The sequence below is a fragment of the Mizuhopecten yessoensis genome, unplaced genomic scaffold (genome assembly GCF_002113885.1).
Source record: "Mizuhopecten yessoensis strain PY_sf001 unplaced genomic scaffold, ASM211388v2 scaffold716335, whole genome shotgun sequence".
Lineage (NCBI taxonomy): Eukaryota > Metazoa > Mollusca > Bivalvia > Pectinida > Pectinidae > Mizuhopecten > Mizuhopecten yessoensis.
In genome coordinates this window covers 322,961-345,802 of record NW_018480065.1, presented here as the reverse complement: position 1 = coordinate 345,802, position 22,842 = coordinate 322,961, and the positions used below count along the sequence as shown (strand labels likewise).

Genomic DNA, 22,842 nt, shown 5'->3' with positions numbered 1-22,842 from the left:
GAGTGTAGAACGTGATCCAGTTCCCACCGCGTATGAATATATGTAAATATGGGCAGACTTCTTTCCGCAAACCTCGTGTCAATGTTTACAAACAAACGCTAGCATTTAGACTACCGTGCATTCGAGACACCAAATGATGTCGGGTTCGAGACAAGACAGATCATGTTCATGACCGGTCATAAAAAATGAAGCTAGTGTCAGAAGTTACAGTCGCGATTGTTCGTCGATACAAAAACGCTCCACCAGCTCCACTCGCTCATCTATGAGTGTCGTCAGCCATGACACAGAAACGATGGCTATCGTACCTAGAAATGTAGGTCAACTTTCTTGTCTCCCAAATGTTACATTAACAGTCACTCGGCCGACAAACGATTTATCCACATTATACAGTGTACATGTCATCTGTAGAAACATCCGGTTTGCTTACATTCAACTTCCACCAGACCTAGGCTAGTCACTATCGCTCGACGACATAGTAGCACTCTCTATTTCCCGCCTTTGGGCGCATCACTTTTAAACGATGGATGTCCGCGGTCATTAGTAATTTCTAGCGATAGTCGTGTCTTTGAGGTTGTTAGGTCTAAAAGTGTTGCTGAAAACCACAATTATGTATCCGTGTCCCTGCAGGTAGGGCGTAAGAATTGTACCTGCTGCCCCCATTGTATGATCGTAAGAGGCGACTAAATTATGGATCTTATCTTTTCTCTTCTTTCTAAATAACTTTCTTCTTCCTTATGTCTCCCTTGACAATGCCTCACTTTTGGCCTTAAGTTGAGCGTTCCCACCTGTGAGGAAGGCTTTGGGTTCTGTCCCCAGACCGAGACATACCAGTGTTTAAAAATGGTAGTTTCTACTCCTGCTTAACGNGGGGGGGACCGGGGGGTATCCTGCTGGTTGTCTTCGGCAGTATGTTTCAGTGAGGTAGCACTATAAAGTCGGCATCAGTTCCGCGCTATCACAAGGAGACAAACACGAACATATCGCTGCCTCTCAAAACTCACACGCATATACTACACGCATGCATCTTGCACACAGGGGAGGCCGTACTTAAATGACCATGGCTGTTGATAGGACGTTAAACAACACTAAACCAAACCAAACCAAAGTGTCAAACGTGTTGTCGATACATTCCGGAAAAGACAATATATCTCAACGAGAAAGTTTAAACAACTTAGCTTCCCTCTAAATAAACGTCAGAAAAATGCAGTGTTCACTTCATATATTTAAGAAAAGGTTAAGTTCAGTCTAAACAAAGCTACAAGGTACTGTGCCACGGCATCCCACATTGGTAAAAATGTCCATTTTTACGTAAACAACGTAATTTCACACAATGGACAGTAGTGAATTTTATTGAAACGACCCGAAAATTTGGATGATGATGATGATGATGATGATGATGATGGCAGCATTGAATGTATGGGTGCCGCGATACGCCTGGAGTACACGTGTATCACGATATATTGCAATACAGAAGGAATGTATTGCGATACGTATCCCGATTTATTCTCAAAGGAAATAGGTGTCTATATTGAAAAAAACAATGCTGTCAGCATGTTATCAACTGATGCATACATTGATTTTGAAATTTCCCACCAATATTAATAGCCAGTTAACAGTTATTCGCATATCTGTTATAATGTGAAATAATTTTCAAAGTTAAAAACATAAAGAAATTTTTTCGAAACATATTGCGATTTCGTTTCTGTATTGCGATACAATACGATATGCTGGTATATTGCAATACACCTGTTTTCGGACATATTTTGACATCCCTTATCGAATCCAAATATAATGATAATTTTTCATCGTTAAACTAAAAATCGTTTAGTTATTGATAGTTAACAAGTCTTGGTTTGTCTGACATCTGTTGACACACGTGGTGTGTTTGTGGATGTTAGTCTCTAATACCTACGAACCAACCAAAAAATCGGTTAAATCGTTCATCAATCAATACCATATGCATGGATGAAAAGTCACGTTTCAAAGAACTTTACCAAACAAAAATAAGCAGCTTCGTCAAAACAAAAACACGCAAAACTCGAATAATATAAATTCCGTCCACATATAGACATTTTCCCAGCTGAAGCCCTGAAAAGTTGAAGCTGCTTTCTAACCATTAATTGACACAGGTGCGTGTCAATTACGGTCCTAACGCCTTACACGTGAACATACATTTACGTACTGCCATTATACTAAATAAATGCTGAGACGCGAGGCGGTCCCCGGGGAGCAGACCTAGAACCGTACATCATTGGCCACTCCTGGTAAGAGCTTGGCGACAATATTCTCTTGGCCTTAATTCCTTTCTTAGAAATAGGTTAAAATTATATTACCTATCTCCCTAATGAAATGAAGCAAAGCACGCTCCACCTTGGAGCTGTTCTGAATAAGAAGCAGTGAAAGAGGGTATAATGAGTTTAAAGGATCCCCCTCACCTTATATCGTGTGAGGTTAGAGAGTGTATATCATCCGTTCCATCCTTTAGAAATTTAAATTGCTTTATCATCCTTGACAATTTTTTTTTTTTTTTACCATCAAGATCAGAATAAAGTGAAAATGAGACACATTTAAGATTAAAATTATAATTAAATCCATCAAAACAACGACCTCGTAGCACCGACCTTGATTGCCGAATAAGAAACATGTATATTTATTTTATACTATCATCACCATGACTACATCGACAGTCCTCATCATCATGACTACATCGACAGTCAAAATAACCATGACTACATCTACAGTCATCACCACAATGACTACATCTGCATTCATCAACTTGACTACATCTGCAGTCATCGTCACCATGACTACAACTACAGTCATAATACCATGACTACCTATACCGTCATTATCACCATAATAACAACTTCAGTCATCATCAACATGACTACACTTACGGTCATCATCACCATGAAAACATCTACAGTTATCATCACCATGATAAAACTTCAGTCATCATCACCATGACTACAACTTCAGTCATTTTCACCATGACTACAACTAAGGTCATCATCACCATGACTACAACTACAGTCATTATCACCATGACTACAACTAAAGTCATATTCACCATGACTACAACTTCAGTCATCATCACAATGACTACAACTACAGTTATTATCACCATGACTACACTTACGGTCATTATCACCATGACCAATCTACAGTGATTATCACCATGATTACAACTACAGTCATCAACACCATGACTACACCTACGGTCATTATCACCATGACTTCATGTACAGTCATCATCACCATGATTACAACTGCAGTCATCATCATCATGACTCATCATCATCATGACTCATTATCATCATGACTACATCTACGGTCATCATCACCATGACTACAACTACAGTTATTATCACCATGACGACACTTACGGTCATTATCACCATGACCAATCTACAGTCACCATCACCATGAATTATCACCATGATTACAACTACAGTCTTCATCATCATGACTACATCTACGGTCATCATCACAATGACTACAACTACAGTTATCATCACTATGACTACATATACAGTCATTATCACCATAATTACAACTTCAGTCATTATCACCATGACTACACTTAAAGTCATTATCACCATGACCAATCTCCAGTCATCATCACCATGAATTATCACCATGATTACAACTACAGTCTTCATCACCATGACTACACCTACGTTCATCATCACCACGACTACAACTACAGTAATTTTCACCATGACATGACTACCTATACAGTCATTATCACAATGACTACACCTACGGTCATCATCACCATGACTACAACTACAGTCATCTTCACCGTGACTATAACTGCAGTCATTTACACCATGAATTATCACCATGACTTCATCCACAGTCATCATCACCATGACTACATATACAGTCATCATCACCATGACTACCACTACAGTCATCATCACCATGGTTACAACTAAAGTCATCATCACCATGACTTCGTCATCACACCATGACAATAGAAACCTTATTGTAATAGTTGAGCATACATGTTTGTGCTCTATATTTCAAGTACCAGTACAATATCTGACCGAACAGTAACACATGGTCGAGGGGATTTTAATGTTCCTATAATGTCACTATAATGAACTCCTACCGCTACATTTAATCAATTACCGTTTCTTTTATTGACTTGCCGGAGATTTTAATACACAATTCATTGGGGAATTCTATTCCCTTTTCCAGTGCTGTCTCTAGTATTGATTTTAGTGCATTCTCAGAAATTTATTTTTTCTTTTGAGCTGATGCCAACATTCCGTGTATCGCATCAAATTCGTTTTAAAACAAATACCTATTGCTAAAGCTTAAATCCACCTCTTAATAATTCTCTAGGCGTCGGAAATAGTTAGGTGATCTGGTGATATGCTTGCTATATCTTCTGTATCTGTGTCCCGACAGTCGTTCCCAGATCCCAATCAGGGCTGCCACAGTTTGGCTCCAACCAAATTCGTCTGTCTTGAAGGGCTCAAGCTTATCCAAGAATTGGCGTTATTGATCACTTACGATCCCAAGGTACCTTGTTTATTTCATATTATAAGTTTATTGTGTGACTGTATATTGGTATTCAATGACAATATATTCAAGCTTTTTCCATTACGCTGTGTTGAGGAATAGTAAACAATGTTTCTGTTATGTAACGGAATACGACGTTTTGCTGTAAGTAATACCTTCCACTATCTTAATATTGTTAAATAACAATGCACTTTCATCTTAGCTGATGTCGTACGTTATTTTCCCCAATTTCTAGCTAACTCTTTACGACCGCACGTGATGGCCTATGTATTTAACCATCTTTTTTTGTTATTGACGACATTAGCTATAGTATTAACGTTATGTTTCATTTCTTGTGCTGTAAGGGATGACGTCACGGTCGGGGTTGTTTGATTATTAGTTACGTAAATATTTTAACAGTGCGGAGTTTTTTGCATTCTGTTATATTGCTGTCTGTCGCCATTACAGTTTACGGATTTTTACATGGAAATGAGATAATTATAAAACAACACCGTTAGAAGGGTATGTTGTTTACGCCTGGTCTGGTTCGGATGCGCGGCATGTTGAAGGGTTAGCAACTCTCCTATAGTGCCAAATGCATTACAGGAAAATCTATAAAACCAGGTTTGATTTTCGGATTTACAAGAGAAAACGCACAACCGGTATCACTGTCTGCAATCACATTGTATTAAATTATTTGCATATCTCAAATGCTACCACTTCGTGCTCGATTGGTCAACGGGGGATGTTCATATCGCTAATTAATCCCCATCACGTACCCACGGGGCTTACACAACCCACACAATCTAGGTAATTTTCGAGTGAGAAAGAAATATGAAACTTGTCGTCTATGTGTGAAGTATTCGATGATGGATAACGTCGGTAATCAATGACATGTTCGCTTATTGATCCGTTCGCCGTTAGGTGGCGCTTCAACAGCGTGATCGCGATATCTCCCATAATCTCTTGTGTCTACACCTTGTGCTACAGTACATATACGTACCACGCTTAATTGCGCTAGCAAATAGTATGGTACTCAGTATATAATGTATAGCGTAGACAAACCAGTTCTAGAAAACTCGAACTGAACAACATGTACAATGGCGGGCAAAATGATGGCCAATGCAGGAGAATTACCATTACCATAACTAGAACTCGTGCTTATTTCAGTTCGGCTATTTCGTTAGTCATTAAGAGCCTATAAATCACAACCAAAAAATGGTTCCGACTACTAGGCCAAAAAGTATTTGTATTGTATGATAAGCAATATGACAGTCCTACATGTATATCACCTTTTGACAATACCCCATTACACCCGTAACCTTTTTAGCTGGAGGTTTAAGGTTGTTACGCACTAACCTAATTGACTGATATCAAACCAAGAATAAGTTCCGAATATTATCAGTGCAAGTAATGGTAACGTGACATTATTCTTTACTCCTCTCCCTTTTCATTGCCGTCATTTTGTCCGCCATTGCTGTTGGTTTCAGCTTTTCAGAAAACAAAATGAATTTTAATAAGGGATAATCATGATTAAAATATTGCAGAATATATTATATACACAATGAGGAGGGCGATTGAGTATGCTATAAATGTGCTATTTTATTGGGCGGACGTACGTATCCACTCGTGAGTAAGGCGTCTACTTGTGGACGTATTCGTCCGCAAATAAAAGTTGCGTTTCGCTATGGCAAGATTTAATGGCCCAAAATCACAAAACTTCTTGTTCGACTCAAAATCGTATTCATTTCGAGTCCATCAAACATTCATTTAATACGTTAAATAGTTATTGATATACTATATCAATAATTAATCAACTATTGACTTGAAACAGTGATTGCAAATCTGCAGAAAATCTTTTTCTGAAACATTTGTGAAGAGACGTAAAAAATAAGAATATTTACATCTTAAATTTAGAAGTTTCGAGATACAGGAATAGTATATGTGAGAAATAAGAATAAAGGTTCAATAAGGATTGATGTTGACATGTCTAAACATCTGAAGGTTTGTTAATTTCTGCGTGGTCGGAAATAGAGTTCGTTACCGTTTATAGTAAAACTCTTGCACATTATTAGCAGTATGGGGATAACATGACACGTTAACCAATACGTTGCGTGTTACTTCAGTTCATGTGTATTGACAACGCCTTGTTGGTTACCACTGTGGACATTTTCTGCAAGGATTTTTGTATTTTTTTTAACTAAATTCAGGTTATGTAAGGAGACAACCGTACGTGTGATTCTTAATAAAGATACATATATATTTACAAACAAATCAAATATCTTTGAAAAAGAAAGCACGACTCTAAACCGCTGAAACCAACTCACTAAGTCACAGTGTACCGAATCCAAACAGTAAAGTCAGCTGTCAAAAATCAGAGACATTTCGCCCAATTACACTCTATGAATTCGATCAACATAATCAAATTTTAACTAAACAATGTCATAAAAACTTAATAATCCAAATCTAAATATACATACGTATATCAACAAATGAAAAAAAAACTATAAAGTTCAATAAATATTATATTTCCTCTGGTAGTTTCGTTTGATTCAGGTCAAATTAAAGATATAAAATACCTCAATTATCCGTTGCGATCCTGTACAAATTGAACAGCTACATTTCTGTGGGGGGGGGGGGGGGGGGGGGGGGGTGCAATGTATTCAGATCGAAACTATCGGGTCTCCAAGTTGGCCCTTTTTAGTGACATGTACAAATGACAGTATAAGCAATATAGGGTTATACGGGTAACCTCCCTTATTCCATGTATTACGAAAAGTGCAAAATCTGTTAAACATTGTACTTTGATCATGGTTGAATTTTAAATTAATGACAAAATTCGTAAGATCAAAAGAAAACATCTATTGAAGAAATAGAATTATCTATCATTTGTTGGTAATGATACGTTTTTAAATTAATTGGTGCAACTCTACGTGAATCGAGCTAGCCTCTATATCCTAAAACTAAGTAATATTATATTCGCGTCTTCATATACACGTATATCTGGCAGTTTTGTGCTATTTTGAGCTTTTTAAATATCCATCAAAGAAATATGTAATTAAATTAGAAATCTAAAACATGTGTTTGGTATATCAGGTTAGACTGTGATGTCTCGAAATGATTCGTGTATTGGCACTAGGTCCTACATGTGCCTCCAAAAAGATTTTCTGACTTGGAGTTATCTTTCTTGGATCGTAAAAATTTATTTTCAAACAAAACCTCTCACTCAAGGCTGTACGCGTATAAATGTTTGTAAATCAACTTTTAACCGTTTCAAATTCTATTGCTTTGGCTCAGATTATATCTGTTATTTTTGTTCAGTCATGAAGAATTGTTAGTTTCATATTTGTATTCAATATAACTTTAGAATAATTGATAAGCGCTGTATTACCAATTCCCAGAGGAGCTTTCTAATACGAATTTGTCGACGGCGACAGTTTTCCGGATTGATATCATTGTGTCAAGTAACTTTACCCTATTTTAATGCCCTGTTAAACGAATATCAAAACAACTGTCACGTTACAGACAGTTTGAAGTTTACTGAACAAATCGACGTGAAGTATAATTCCTAAAAGTTCATATTTTAATTTCTTTAAGCTTTAAGCACAACAACAGTGTTGCTTCTTTTAATTGACCTAAGTTATTGTACATAAAATTACTCTACATATATTCTTGACAAAATGATCGAAGGATTTATGACCATCCAAAACTAATATTAGAATGTANCATCCCCACCCCCACCCCATGGATCGACTATTGATGTAAAATGACATACAGCACCGTGCCAAAAGTATTCGCAAGTTGCCTGGATTTACCCTATATCTCATGTATCTCTATCTTTTTTCATTGAATTTACCTGGAGCCAATTAATGCGCCATTGGAATATATTTGACACCATTAACGTTAATTAACTGATGGTCTATCTGACAATATTTTCATAATTTCAGTTGAATGATTTACAAAATATGATAAGACATTCTCGGAAATAAATGTCACTGCCATTATTTTGTAAGACAAAAAACCAAAAGGACGTGGTACAATAGATTTCATCTGAAAAACTGGTAACACCTCGAAAAGCAGTCAACAAAAATATATGATTATTGTACGTTCTAAGAAGTTTTTATCATTATTTAAAACAAAAAATCATCGATATCATCCCACGTTCAATCTATCAAAATTGTTACCATTCAAAGTTTACTTTTACTCTGCGGCTACAGTATATGCAGCATGTCTGAAATATCGAATACTTGGGGAAGCAGTACAGCTATAAAGAAAAACGTAAATGAAATTTTGAATCCACATTATCCATTTCGTGGTGGTTTTTTTGTTATTAGATTGCAGGAAAGAAAATTACATTTTAACTTAACCATAAATTTAACAACTTTCATTTAAGCAAATGTCAGGAAATCCTGCGTTCGTGGAAAAAAAATGTAAAAAAATTAAATGATGTTGATGATACAGTGTCTGATTGAGGACCTCCATTTAATGATTTATGTCGTTATAACGAGAAGGCATCTGTTATAACGGCTAGGTTTCTTGATGTAACGAGAATTTTCTCCGATTAGCGGTTGATCATTTCAACTTATCTATCTATATATATTGGAGTGCAATTCAATTGCTGGAACTGCATAAAGAGATATCATGCCAAGTGCATGTTCTGTTGCACCGGTGTCATTGAATTTCTGACCGCTTATTTGTAAAGCTGTTTATGAAACACTGACCACAGGAGATGTGACGTTGACCATATGAAGCAAAACGTTGATGTAAAATGACTGTTTAAACATTTATTTAAAATGACTGAAACGAAGAAATTATTTGAAAATTGACCATTTCATTAATGCTAAGGTATGTGAAATTGACCTCCAACTATGCATTTTACTAACGTAACCTGGCAATATGTTAACGTGGACACGATATATATGTACACATACAGATGGTGTCGCTTTAAGGAATATGGAAGCATGGGAAAATTTATCTTAGTGCTCGTCTTGAAGAAACTGCTAGAGACAGGTACATTTATGTTCATCTGGATCGGGTCACTTAATTTCTTAGTATTTCGGACCAGTATTGTTGATCACACGAAACATTAGGTTTTACTCGGATATACAAGGAATGAGTCGAATCCCACAGAACATTATACGAATGAATTACCTATATAATGAAGTCGTTTCGATCCGCTTGTTATTGCAATGTGGCTTTTACATTTATTCACGTATTCTTTTTAAAGGAGTGTCGCTTGCCAATAAAGTCGGTTTAAACTGATTTGGTCTTAACACCTATTGTGTTGTTATGTCCCCGAAACAATGATGTAGTTCGCCGAAGTCGTAAACCTTTGGTTCTGATCAATGTCCTCGTCTCCAGACAGGAAAACCAATTACTCGGAACCCCTGGGAAATACGCCATTACTCAAAAGATTTTCCAAGGAAATGTTTATTTGTTAGTGAAGACGTCGTCATACGGTAGATTTAGACTTCCATATAATAAGGAGAAGTACAGGTTTAGGAGAGAAGGGTTCAGTAGTCGCCTCTTGCAAAGTCAAAGTTACAAGTGTTCTAGTATATCTACAATGACATTTACGTTTTGTCAGTAAAACACGTGTTCCGTTATATAAGGAATGATTTTTATTTTTTCAACATTTATGAGGTCATAACAACAATGGGTTTATGGACATATTGAATGAATCGCGTTAGCGATTCATGTAAAATATGTCCAAAAACCCATTGTTGTTATGACCTCATAAATGTTGAAAAAATAAATATCATTCCTTAAATATACATTGACGAATCCTTTCAGTGGATCGATATAACAACGAATAAAACAAATAAACAGGGTTTGTTCCTGCTTATACACGGGTGCAACGCAGTGGCGAGAACAGTGTTTTTTCGCGGGGAAATGTGACACTATCGTGAGAGATCTTAGCAACCGTCAACAACAATAACACAACAAAATGTAGTTCCATATTCAATGTTTATTTGTAGCACAGGACACGTGAATACGTGGATATTTCACAAAGCACAGTTCAATAATATTTTAAGATGTAAGAATTAAGCATCTAGGTCGGTCGTTCCGAGTGAGTAGTTTTTGTAGTGTATTACTACGCAGTGTGATCAGGTTACTATCAGTTCCCACGTGCTGAGATTCTATGAACACCTGTGTTATGCATTTATGAATGTAATTTTTGTCAATGGGTCTAAGCATACAGAATGTAAATATATATTTATAGCAGACACATGTTACGCTTGATATGGAGACATTTACGTTTTCATAGAACTTTTACTAGATTTTGTATTATGCTCTGTAAATATTGCCATTTTGTTGATTTGTAACTGATAAGTCGAGAGACTTAGAGTAATAAATAACTTGAAACTTGAAATAGATGATAAATGTAACATTACTTATATATAAATATAGATGTTCCATAGAGAGCACACGATGCATTAGATATACACGTAAACATCAGTTTTGCCTTGAGAACACACGTTATATTAGATTTAAATAGCAGACATCTAAGTATCCATAGATACCTCATGTTATCTTAGATATATAAAGTACACATCTTAGTTCCATAGAGGTCACACCTTATCATAGATATACAAAGTAGACATCTTAGTTTCCATAGAGGTCACACCTTATCTTAGATATATAAAGTAGACATCTTAGTTCCTTTAGAGGTCACACCTTATCTTAGATATACAAAGTAGACATTTTAGTTTCCATAGAGGTCACACCTTATCTTAGATATACAAAGTAGACATCTTAGTTTCCATAGAGATCCGACATTATATTAGATATACAAAGTAGACATCTACGTTTCCATAGAGATCCGACATTATATTAGATATACAAAGTAGACATCTACGTTTCAATAGAGGAAGCACGTGCTACATTACATACATATATAAATTATACTTGTTAATATCAAGGTGGAATAAATAATAGGAAAATGTTAGGAACGCATTACAAATATTTAATAATTTGAAGGAAAAAAATAGACATATGTTTCATGTTTTTATCTCGAGATAGAATCCGGGAAACGCAGGTGTTTATGGCATTCGCTTAGCATCACCGCCCCGCTTTGGTATTGCCGTTATTGGGAACGATACTAACATTTACGACATGGCGTAATATAGTAGTCATTTCCGTTCTGAATAAAAAATATCAACAGTACCAGTCTTAAAGCAGTTTCACCAGTGTGAGATGAATTATTGTGCAATTTCCATTAATTGGGAGGTGTGAACAAGAAGCAATTTAAAATCAGCTCTGCGAGAAGGCGCTATATATGATGATTTTAATAGGTGCGGTATAACTGTCGCAGACGTAATAAAACTGAGAATCGCAGTAACATTGATTTTCTTTGCACAAGCGACGTGTGAAAACACCTACTCGCGAAATCGGCGCGCTTACTATCTTAAAACCTTAAAATATTCTACAACCATTATATATTTTTTGTTTGTTCTGTTTTTTAATAATGTCCAATTTAAAGCTATGGACAACTAACCGAGAGCTGTTGAGACACCGTTCGCCTTATATCACTGTATTAAGCCTTGAAATACGGTGTAGACCTATACAGGAAATGGGGGTTGCACACTCTTAATAGAGAGTGCTAATGTTTCGTAGACAGGCGGGCCTCTGTGATTATAAGTAGCTACTTTGTACCTGGACTGAATACATCCATTTGGTTTGTGTTGATAGCTACGGTCGAGTTAGCTCCTGTCTGTTCGTTCGTGTGAAAATCATTACAGACGTTCAGGCATGTTTCTCAAGGAGAATGAGAAACACACAGAGCAGGTTAAATTAACGGTATTTCCTGTTCAAATCCATCTATTTAGTCGTATCTTCTCATTACGTCTGTTTTCTTACGGCCGGACGTGAGCATTTCATCCATCATTGTCAATTCTTTTTACATTATTTCTGTATTTCCGTTCAGGCCGCATCACAATCTCAATCTATTTAAAGAAATAAAAGCTGTTTTTCTCTACCTAATGATCTTAATAGGGTTACACGCGTTTTTATAATATATACAACTTAACTAACATACTGCAAAACTAGCATATTGAAAATGAATATGTAATGAAAACCAAATAACATCTTCATATGCAACATTGAGAAAAGGCGATTTTTTTTATTGATTATCAAAAAATAAAAAAAGTTTAAAAGAAGCGTTGCATAAAACAGCACTGTAACTCCACAATCCCTCAACCTAACTTTACAATTACATATTAGAGTCGAAGCATGCATGTAATAAATGCAAGGTGTGTATTTATATTGATACTGACTGGTAGTTTGAACTTATTTACCATGTAGATAAGTGTATCTACAGTAAGTATGCTTTTATCAGCCACATAAGTTCAACGATATGTATAAACATGTACCAAAGCGTCAACGTACAGGGATACAAGAACCTAAAAGTTTTATTTCGAAAAGCAATAAAAGTGTCACTGTACCGAATTTGCAAGGAAGATTTTCTCTTTAGCTCATTCGGTAGAGTGTAAGACTTAGTAAGCCAGAGTTTCTGGGTTCGACTCCTAGCGTTGGCATTGAAAAAACAATTACCTCTGTTACAAAAGGAGTCGAGGAGACAACGAAACAAAAGGGAAACATCATGAACTCGGACAAACGGGAGACGAAGGCAGGTTCTCAAACGATAATTTTGTAATCTATACCTAAATTCACGGCTTGACAATTTCAAGTAAACTCTAGCGTCACCCTATATATTGACTACAAGGTTAAACCTGGGGTTCACACGAGTCGAGCTCAAGGTTCGATCAATGTTAAATCAATCCGCTCTCAGTCGGAACGAATTTGTACAAAGCTCCAGAACCGCATAGCTTTATAGGTAGTATTAACATTAAGTGGTATATTTGTTTCAATTACTGCAGATATGTATGCTATTGCTTGCATCTTTTGACTTAGGAATATTTTCACTCTGTCGTTTGTAATTGTCACTGAGGCCATTTATTCACTCAGTATATGAATCCCGACGTTGCTCCTAAGCTAACTGTGCGCTGCGACGCCGCTAGTGTCCGGCCGTCATTGGTTCCGTCACTATTCGTCCGTAGTTAATCTAATCCGCAGCGATATAGAACAGCCCCACTGGGGGATCTGAAGAATCAAATTCCACGTTCTCCTGAAACTAAACCAGCAACACTACCTTTGTTAAACGTATAAAAGAACCGAGTTTACAACACACCGCCAACACTGTAACGTATACAACCTAAATGCTTTATATTTAAGAGCATTTTCTCTTCAAACTTAAAATGTCTTACGTGACATGACGTTGGATGCGTCGTTTCGTATAAGAGCGATGTACAAGTATTTTGAGGAGATCGTTAATAAGGCAGATTTGCTTTGACACCGAATTCTTCTGAATATGTAATAGTAACGAATAGCCAACGAGTAACCATGACATAGAGAGTGTAGACAGGCGAGGGGCATCAAACAAATCGTTCGCACACGATTCTACTTAAATAAACATTTAAAGGATAAAAACAAATCATCTCCAATATGTAAAAGATTAGACGGCATCCTCTTACGTTAATCTAAATTAGGCCACGATAGAATCGGGTTTATAATTCACTAGATTTACATTACCTGCCAACTATATATATTTCTTCGCAAATACGGCACATCATTTGTGTGCGTTAATATGTGACAGACTAGATACTTATTACATCATGTTCTATAGGTTTTGTCTTGTATTTCTGTTTTCCATGACAAGGAAGGTCGCAGATTGCGCATGCGTAAAATAAATTATTCTTAATACAAACACACATAAAATACACGAGGGGCTCTTAAGTTTAAAAACAAAAGCATGACAGAGAAACAAGGCGCATTTGAATGTCAGGATTAATGACATCAGTTAGCTTGCAATTTTACAGGAAAACTATTAAATCATTCGAGTGTTTTCCCATGGAATCGCAAATTATTTGATAATGGATTAAGCAGAAATTCATCAAGGTGGATAGGTTATATTAAATGTAGGCTTTTGTTTGAGAAAAAACATTATAATCATATTGTATTAAGCATCCGAACTGATCGGCTATTTGTTCAATACACATTAAGGTCCTCATCCTTACCGATATCGAAACACCTCGTCGATCTTTTAATGTTCTCAGACATCACTTTCTTACTTAAAACTGATCGTATCTGTCGAGTTTTCATGGACAAAATTTAAATAATAAAAGCATTTACACATTCGATTTGAATCAGTGTCTGAAGTTTTGTTCGCTGTAATAAATCGACGAGTTGAATGAAACGGCTTGTGAAATACTAGATATTGATTAAGTAATTGCCCGAGAGTCGTCCCTTTAGAATGTTAGATTAACAGTTGTTACGGTAGACCTTAGGTTGTGGCGTGTCCGGTTGCGTTCATTACTATCAAATGTTCTGTAATTTTTATGTCTGAATTTTTTTCATTGATCTATTATTACTTTTATTGTTTGACACGTTGTGCTAAGGATATTTGTTCTTCAAATACGACCCTGAGTGAACCGTGAAGGTTCAATCTGAAAGAAGCGACTAATCAATGACTTAACGCAATGATAAGGACCATCCCTCAGTAGCTGAGTTATATGTTGTTGGTTCGCTCTGATCAATACTTAGGTCGAAAGTGGATCGTGATTTTCGTTTGACCCGACCTTGACCNAATTTTTGTACAATGAACAAACTCACCGTCAGAAATATTTTTTCTCTTTTTGACTACCACATGTCATATGTTTTATTTGTCCGTGTAATTTACTAGGCAAACACTGCCTCTCCAAAGAAACGTGTCTAATACAAAATGCCTCATAATATCAATGCACTGCAATAGCAGCAGTTGATGGTGTTTTGATTGGATACGGATCATGTTCTAATATTCTATTATGGCCCTTTCCCGTGGGAACTGTTCTCTTATAGTGTTGTCCGGGGAGGTTTAGTGCCCGAGCCGTTAGGCGAGGGCACTATACCTCCCCAGACAACACTATAAGAGAACTGTTCCCGAGGTAAAGGGTCATAATAGATTTAGTACATCACATGACTGTCATTTGACAATAATAAGACAAACATGAGGAACTTCATTGATAACATATTTAATAATTAACAACGGCTGGACATTTGAACGTAACATTTGAAGTTTTGATGCATGAGTTGTTGGTAAAATTGAAAGAAGTAAGGAGCACAAACAACGGAATGTCGAAATCTCTGCCACATGATGGTTCTTGTAAATGCCGTTGCAAACCTTGCCTGATGGCAATAGGAGAATGTTTTTAGTAGATCTCTCCTTTTTTGTTGCGTACAAATTTATGTTGGCATAGAAATCTGCCAACACACCGTTCAATTTACGGGATTGAATCACCGCTAGGTCACATACGGTTCCTCTGTCCAGTGGGAAGTCTTTAAGGACTGCGACGTCAAAATGTGTCGCCTGCTTCGTCTTTATGCATTGCTGCGCCTCTGCGAAGCAATCGGCATTCCTGGTCCCGAAATTCGAAGCCATTTTGGCAGACGACAACAATGAAGTGAAAGTAAAATATATACAGCGCCCCCTAGGAGAAGGTGCGCAACTCTTAGCGTCAAGCTACTTTTTCCGCAGTCTCAGCGGTCCAAAAAAATGGTATAGTGCCCGTCTCCAGGTATAGTTCCCGTCGTCAAAGGCGGATGCTAACTATACCAAAGAGAACAGGGGTAGTTGTCCAATAACTATCCTAGAAATTATCATGTTATGTATTAATCTGCGATAGAATCATGATCAATCGTGTTAAGCTCCTCCCATCGCGATTAAGCCAAGTCCCGTTTCTAACCAAAACAAAATGGCGTCAAGCTCGCCTCTTAGCGAAATCCCGCTGATAAGGCTAGCAGAAAACAAAACAAAAAGAACCGGTGAAATGTATTTGTTGATTTTCTTGTTCTTTCTTCCATTTATTACTGAAAAGTCCGTTCCATCCGTGTGAAGGCATCTAATTAGATCCGAAATCAAAGTGGAGTGGTCTCACTAAAGCGGGATGGAATTGCGTACAGTGATGCCAAGGTGAAGGCAGATATCCTGAATCAGCAATTCACTTCAGTATTCACTTCAGAGAATCCCTGGGAGGACCCACTACTCAACATGGAACCAAGTCCACACCCTACAGTCCAAAACATCACAGTACACCAGGCTGGGCTTGAGAAAGTCCTTTATCACATGAACCCTCACAAAGCAACCGGCCCTGATGAGGTCTCATCCAAACCATTAAAGGGAGCATCACATCAGACAGCACCAACCAGGACATTGCTCCTCCATACCTCCTTATAAATAAGATTAAGGCAAAGTCCCAAGTGAATGGAAGTCGGCCAACATCACGCCACTCTTCAAGAAGGGAGACTGAAGTTCCCCTGTCAACTACCGGCCAGTGTCACTCACCTCTGTGTGCAGTTATATGGTCATGGAACGTTAAAGTCCACAGCCATATTATCAGCCACTTGGACAGCCATGGACTGCTGACAGACAGCCGATATGGTTTCAGGAAGCGACCCTCAACTGAGACTCAACTTATTCTGCCTGTCCATGATCTTGCACATAGTCTAGACATCGGAGAGCAGGTAGACAGTATACTTCGGGATTTCTCCAAGGCCTTCGACTAGGTCATACACAATCGACTGCTGATGAAACTTCACCATTATGGCATCAGGGGCAACACCCATGATTGGATAGGGATAGCTTTCTTATAGGCCGTACACAACTTGTCGTTTTCGATGGCCAATCATCACCTGCCACCACCGTTTTATCAGGAGTCCCCAAGGGAACTGTATTAGGCCCAATATTCTTCTTGATCTTCATCAATGACTTGCCATCATCAGGCTCATCAACTACATGACTTTTCGCAGTTGACTGTACAGGAGGATCAAGTCGCCAGAGGACCAGGCCATCAAACAGAGACTTCGACAAGCTTCAACATTGAGAGGACCAATGGCTAATGTAGTTCAACCCGGACAAGTGTGAAGTGATGCGGGTTACAAACCGCTGCAAAATACCTCGGCTTGACATTTCACAAGAGTCTCAGCTGGGACACGCAAAAGACAAGATCACCAATAAGGCTAATTCCAACTTGGCTTTCCTAGGCATAAACATCAGCCGATGTCCAACAAACATCAAGTGCTACTCCACGCTAGTGCGACCCACCATCGAATACGCCTCTAGCGTGTGGAGCCCAGCTAAGAAGGAGAACATCACCAAAATCGAGGCAGTGCAGCGTCGGGCAGCTAGATTCGCTACTGGAGATTACCAGCGCACAAGCAGTGTAACATCTATGCTACAGCAACTCCAGTGGCTGTCACTCCAGACCCGCCGGGAAACAACCCAAGTCGTCATGCTAAACAGGATAGTCTATAACCTTGTGGACATCTCGGCAGATAACTACATTGTACCTACAGAAGACATCACTGCGGACCAGAAGCCTTACCCTGCGTTTTCTTGTGCTACACATTAGGACAACAGTGTACAAGACCTCCTTCTTCCCCACAGCCATCAGGCTATGGAACAGATTGCCAGGAGGAGCGGTGGATGCCGAGACCATGGGCAGCTTAAAGACCCAGCTGTCTTAAGCGGCCGAACAGTAGACGACTCTGTGTTTTTAACAATTTATCCATTTTAGCGTGCACTATACATAGACAGACGCTCATCCCCTCACGCAGAGGGCGAAAATACTTAATTTAGGTGTTGCACTGAAGAAGAAGAAGAAGAAGAAGAAGAAGAAGAAGAAGAAAGAAGAAGAAGAAGAAGAAGAAGAAGAAGAAGAAGAAGAAGAAGAAGAGGAAATCAAATGAAACATTTCACATGTGTCGTATGAATCACAGATTTTGTCGATACGCACAGACTGGCATGTATACTGACATGGAGATGTAATAATTTGTTCAATATTGATCCAAATGAGTCCTATAAACTTTGGTAACAGGACGTTCACGAACAATCCAAATATTCAGCCTCGTCAACATACAGATCGAGCGCTCGTTATTATGGTCGAAGCCAAATGACGGAATTTTGAAAGCTTCCTCCTGATTGGTCAGTCAGCTGCAGAATGACACGTCATCAGCACAGGTCACAGAGTACTTTTACTACGTACTTGTAGCAAGGAAATACCATGTTTCTAAGCATATTCGCGTAGTATATTTGTTAAGGTGTGTTAGAATGGGGATAATACATTGTCGTTCGTGTCTATACTGGCGGTTAGAGCATAACATGTAAATTTGGTTTAAATTCTCTACCTATCGGTCTCGAGTTCAAACCAAATTTCATGTTCTAATCGCCAGTATAGCCACTTAAAACAACGTACTATCCCCTAAATATCCTGTTCTACAACTTGATGCCAGTGTGCATGACTTTAATAACCAATCAGAAATGTGTTTACTATAACCTTTATTTTATGTCAAAGAGTGACAATGGAAGGGAAATAAACAAAACGGACAGGTAAAAGAAGTGGCAAAGTATCCAAAGTTAGGAAGCAAGCAGAACAATGGTGGTATCTCAATGGCTCATAACATCGATCACCCTTCTTGAAAAACTAGCAATTTTCACCCGTTCTATGGTGTGTCAAATAACGTGACTATAATACATATCAAGGAAGTGAGTCTTTTACTGCAAGTCAAACAGCTATAGTTTTTAAGTATTTTCCAAAACAATAATCAATCTTCATCTTTGTTCATACTTTCTTTTTAGGCTTCAAATAGGTGTTTACACGTTATTCACCCATTCAAAACCGTCGAACTTTTTTCACGTGCAGTGGACTTTATTACATATATATTGCAAATTATGTATTAGAAACTGTTTTGCTCGAGTTTGACTGGTTTTTAAGATACACCTTTCAGTTTAATGCGCAAGACTTCATCTGTATAACTGTTTCCAAAGAAAATGTATTATGTTTGACGTTTACTAGCGTGATAACCCTTCAAACCGGCTCCAGTGGAACATTTCAATGACACTTACGTAAACTTCATCAGGTGATGACACGCACTCGGCCATAATTGGAAGTTAATGATAGGATACTTAAATAGCTCCGTCTAGACCAATCAGATGAAAAGCTGTAGGAGAGTTAAGTGTACTCCCATTCTGTAGTTTATTTTACCTTAGTTTATAGTTCTGGTCGATCTCTATCAATACTAATGTTCTTCTCCTAAAGTACACACACAATTTATTTACAAAACGTGATGTTTCACTGACGCGTTTGGTAAAACGGGAGCTCCGACAGCGGATGGCAAGTGTCAAGCATGGGTAACGATTGAAGCGCCACCTGAGACCTTACTCATCAATGAGCGTGTACGTGATAGAACTGCGGGCGTACCACTAATTAACGTCTTTTCTAAAATGAATTAATACCTATTTCTGATAAAATGTTTTCTCCAGGCACCGTTCGGAAGCTCTACACACTCACACTCGGAAGAGTTCGTGATAGTTGTGACGTGATGACACTAGTTTTGCGGGACAATCCACCGCAGGGTAAAGTTGTCTATATCCGTACTTTTAATATAGATAATTTGTACTCTTACCTGAACACGTGATAACCTTAACTTCGACAGGGAATGCCTTGGATATGATACTGTGTCTTGCAGTCCTTGTTTGAGATCTTGCCTATTTGTTTGTGTGTGGTATTACGTCCTCACATCAGGGCTTGCATATTTGTTTGTGTGTGGTATTACGTCCTCACGCCAGGGCTTGCTTATTTGTTTGTGTGTGGTATTACGTCCTGACACTAGGGCTTGCCTATTTGTTTGTATGTGTTATGGTATTACGTCCTCACATCAGGGCTTGCCTAGTTGTTTGTGTGTGGTATTACGTCCTCACGCCAGGGCTTGCTTATTTGTTTGTGTGTGGTATTACGTCCTGACACTAGGGCTTGCCTATTTGTTTGTATGTGGTATGACGTCCTCACATCAGGGCTTGCCTATTTGTTTGTGTGTGGTATTCCGTCCTCACATCAGGGCTTGCCTATTTGTTTGTGTGTGGCATTACGTCCTCACACCAGGGCTTGCCTATTTGTTTGTGTGTGATATTACGTCCTCACACCAGGGCTTGCCTATTTGTTTGTGTGTGGCATTACGTCCTCACACCAGGGCTTGCCTATTTGTTTGTGTGTGGTATTCCGTCCTCACATCAGGGCTTGCCTATTTGTTTGTGTGTAGTATTACGTCCTCACATCAGGGCTTGCCTATTTGTTTGTGTGTTGTATTACGTCCTCACACCAGGGCTTGCCTATTTGTTTGTGTGTGGTATTCCGTCCTCACATCAGGGCTTGCCTATTTGTTTGTGTGTTGTATTACGTCCTCACACCAGGGCTTGCATATTTGTTTGTGTGTGGTATTACGTCCTCACATCGGGGCTTGTATATTTGTTTGTGTGTGGTATTACGTCCTCACACTAGGGCTTGCCTATTTGTTTGTATGTGTTATTACGTCCTCACATCAGGGCTTGTATATTTGTTTGTATGTGGTATTACGGCCTCACATCAGGGCTTGTATTTTTGTTTGTGTGTTGTATTACGTCCTCACACCTGGGCTTGCCTATTTGTTTGTGTGTGGTATTATGTCCTCACATCAGGGCTTGTATTTTTGTTTGTGTGTGGGATTACGTCCTCACATCATGGCTTGTATATTTGTTTGAGTGTGGTATTACGTCCTCACACCAGGGCTTGCCTATTTGTTTGTATGTGGTATGACGTCCTCACATCAGGGCTTGCCTATTTGTTTGTATGTGGTATTACGTCCTCATATCAGGGCTTGCATATTCATGAAACCGTTATCATGTTTAAGCATTAAGAGTCATTGACAAAATGTGTTTTAATCAACTTATCACCGGAACAAGAAACTGGAATTGAGATCAGAATCTGAGATAAGACACGAGAATAGTTTATGAATACGGGCCCAAGTCATATCCCGCCTGTCAACGGTGACAGACCAGATGTGCCTAGGGGCAAAGGGCAGATGAGAGAGAAAAAACTCCAGTTTGACAAAGTTTAAAATAAGGTGGGTTTAATACAGCATGCATATAGATTATCGATGGGGTTTTCGAATTAACATTTAAACGTCCAAGCAGAAGTTGTTTGATTCCGACATATTAAAATATGTATACATATTCGAGCTCTTTGGCATGTTGCAAATTTTGAAATATTTGTGGGGAATTGAGAAAAATAATCAAAAAATGATAATGAAAAATGGCATAGCCCAAAATGTGAAACTAATCATATGCAAATTCACCTTCAGAAAATTGATTAAAAGAACCTCAGTATCATATTAATTATTTGATTCCATACCTTTCATACCGTCCCACGCGTTCCCCGCGCGCGTTCAGTTTTATTGACAAAACCACCCTAGCATGATTGATTACAAAAAATAACATATAATGAAGATTCATATCAGGTGAAACTTTCGGTATAATGTATATTTCTTAAACCGTATAATTGATGGCCTAGGCTGATATTTTAATCATCCGAATACGTAGTAGAGAGATGCAGTAACGCCTCCAGATGAACAGATGTGCAGGCGAGTTATAGCCACGTATGTTTATAAAAACGTTCTGACTATTAAGTCGCCTCTCAATTGAAACTTTCCAGACGCCCGTTATATGACGTCACTTATTTACTTTACACCCACAATACAATTCTACCGAGAAGGAAATTACAGTAAAACAGGAAACTGAATGGGAAAATCAATACACGCATTTGTCGCCGCGAAAAGGTAATACACGGTTCGTGACGAGTTAGCGGAGATCCAGCTTGCATTGATATAGAGAAAACATCCAAAACCTTCGCATATTTTGGCTTAATATTGTATCTTAAAGTTTGTGGTAAATTTAACATGCGTGTTTGTTATTCTTTTTGAGACAATTGGAAAATACCATAATATTTGTATGATATAACGGTAGACAATCCTTCTTTAATCCCTAATCAAACATAGACAAGTTTACCACGTGCACATCTTACTAGGAGTGGCAAATACCGCGTTTCCGTACCACTAGGCACCTAGTATAAATCCTGGTCGTGTCATTGATAACAAACTAGCGAGTAGGAGGGCCGTGTCTTGTGTCAGATCAGCACAGTGAAATCAAAGAGGGTGAAATGTGCACGGTATCAGAATAACGTAACCGAGTGGGAGGGTCTGGTCCGGTGTCACTCGAATGGTTTGACAGAGTCGTCTTGTAGTGGGGGTGGGGGAGGAGACTGTTAAACTCGAATACTGTGACTGAATAGGTGGGTGGGTATTGGTGTGGTCGTGCTTTGTGTCACCGTTATTGTTACTCGAATAACGTGGTTGAATGGAAGGGTCGTGCCTGGTGTCACTCGAATACTGTGATAGAGTCGTGTAGAGAGCGAAAGGGACGGGGGG

General features: G+C 38.3%; 1 protein-coding gene across 1 annotated transcript in view; it reads right to left on the bottom strand.

The window, feature by feature from the left end:
* LOC110443268 (neuroglobin-like) overlaps nucleotides 1-22,842 on the bottom strand; it is an 81,292-nt gene that overhangs the window by 6,506 nt on the left and 51,944 nt on the right. The gene's annotated exons all lie outside the window — the stretch shown is intronic.